General features: G+C 45.9%; 1 pseudogene; it reads left to right on the top strand.

The window, feature by feature from the left end:
* The first annotated feature begins 1,687 nt into the window (after nucleotides 1-1,687).
* Nucleotides 1,688-1,793, top strand: LOC111734605 (annotated as a pseudogene).
* Nucleotides 1,794-2,390: the final 597 nt, after the last annotated feature.

Here is a 2,390-nt window from a genome sequence, read left to right as displayed (position 1 = left end):
ACCCACATGTGGTACGGGCCCTACAGCCCCTGGTGGGACTGCTCTAGGGTCTGTAAAGAGGCTGCCTTCAAGCCCAGCCTCCCTTCCTTTTGGTTCTTTTATGAGTAAGCATTCTTGGCTAGGACCCATGAGGAACCCCATTCAAAGCCTGGTGTCTTACTGCCTTGATGTTTCCAAGAGCTCCACGTCTTTAGTGAGGAGCCTATATCGTGTAGCCCCTGGCACCAAGTGAGCCACAGAGGCAGTCACCACAGGAACTGAACACATGCTCTCTGGTGCTATCTCGTGGTTTTGTTTTTTAAGAAAACAGCATGTAGCATTTACTGTGTGCTAAGAACCATTATCAGCACTTTACATATAATATATATTTATACACATGCAGATATGAATTTAATCCTCATTTTAAAAAAACCCAAGATAAGTACTATTGTGGTCCCCATTTCACAGATGAGGGAACCAAGGCACAGAGAGCTAAAATGACTTGTGCAGGATCACACGGCAGGTAAGAGGAACAGCCAGGACTCCAATGAGGGTCCGGCTCTGAAATCAGTGAGATTAACCTCCTTGCTTTGCTGCCACCTTAATGTGAACTTTAACTCAAAGGTGCCTCTCGTCTTGAATGAGAGTAAAAGCACTTCAGTTACGTGGTTGTTGCTCAGCCGCCTACACCAACATATCAAGACATTGCTGCCAGGAACATTTGTTTGTATTAAGGATGAATGACAGCCAGAAAGAGTGAGAGAGACAATAAAATAAAGTCAACGAATGCAAACAAGTATAGCGAGAGAGCACGTGACTGGAGGGGGTGAGATGGCTCAGCGCAGCTCCCCTGCACGCAGTTGAGAGCCCTGCGTTCTTAGGCACTCTGCTGTTTCTTTATCTGTAAGCCAGGGAAGGTAAGGCCTTTCTCATACCCTTGCTGTAAAGACAAAAGGAAATAATATATATTATCATAACTATTATATCAGCACAAGTGCTGAGCACAGTGCTTGGCACATGGTGCCTATCCAGATTGAGTCTGACAGGTAAGAGTCACGTGACAGGCCATAGGTGGAGCATGCGATGCCATTCCACCAGAAGACCCACCCATGCATCATGGTTTCTTCTCCAGTGGGGGGCACTCTCTCTCCTTCCTTCATGTTCCCTCCTTAGAGAACACGTTTTAGGGGGCGGAATGGTGGCCCCCAAAATATATATCCTTAGAATCTGTGAATGTCACCTTATTTGAAAAAAAGAGAGACTTTGCAGATGCAATCGAATTATGAATCTTGAGATGAAATCATCCTAGATTACCTAGGTTGGTCCTAAATCTAATGACAGGTATCCTTATAAAAGATGGAAGAGATGACACACAGAGGAGAAGGCTGTGTAAAGATGGAGGCAGAGACTGAAGTGATGCAGCCACAAGCTGGGGAAGCCGGCAACCAGCAGAAGCTGGAAGAGGCAAAGAACAGATTCTTCCCAAGAGCCTCTAAAGAAAGCATGGCCCTGTGGACACTTCGATTTTAGACCTTTGGCTTTCAGACTGAAAGAATAAATGTCTGTTTTAGGCCATTAAGTTTGTGGTAACTTGTGACAGTAGCCACAGGAAACTAATACACATGCTAATGATGATAATCCCTAAACATGGATGACTCAAAGTCTATAGCCATCAATCTCAATACTCTACAATTAAAACCGTGATCCCGTCTATGGCCATATCACCCTGAACGTGCCCGATCTCGTCTGATCTTGGAAGCTAAGCAGGATCGGGCCTGGTTAGTACTTGGATGAGAAACCAGGTGCTGTAGGCGTAAGTAAACAAACATACAAAGAAACAAAAAATAAAACCGTGATCCCCTCCCCAAAGCAGGGGGTGCATGCCTTTACCAATTAAACAGACACTACCTTCACAGCAAGGCAAGGACTCTCTCTCCCATTCACCATCTCAGTCCTCCATACTACCCTAGAGGAGCTGCTTCCTTTCTCTGCCTCCCACAGTCCCACATCCAAGCTCTGAGTTTGCCTGTTCACAACATATGCACATCTGGATCTCGCTGCCCCCCAGGTGGCAGGAGGGCCTCTTCCTCTTCCCATCTCGTCTCCCCATGGCATCCACACCTCCGACTGCCTCAGGGTACCCCCTGATTATTCCCAGGACCCTCATGCTCTCTGCCACTCACATTTGCTAATTCCAATCTTTCCTTTCTTCGGGGCGCATTCAACTCCTATCTCCTCTATCCAAGGATGCTATCCTTGGATACTCAATATTTACCATCTTTCAGTCTACAAACAGGAGCTTGATTTTTGACTTTTAAAATGTATTTTGAATACCCCTTTCTCAAGTTGTTTGATTTCTGCAAGTCCTGTCTCCCTAGCCTAATCGTTTGCTTCTTGGGGCAGGAACCAAA

Source organism: Pteropus vampyrus, unplaced genomic scaffold (assembly GCF_000151845.1).
Source record: "Pteropus vampyrus isolate Shadow unplaced genomic scaffold, Pvam_2.0 Scaffold2385, whole genome shotgun sequence".
In the NCBI taxonomy this organism is placed as follows: Eukaryota; Metazoa; Chordata; class Mammalia; order Chiroptera; family Pteropodidae; genus Pteropus; species Pteropus vampyrus.
This window is presented reverse-complemented; position numbering and strand designations above follow the sequence as displayed.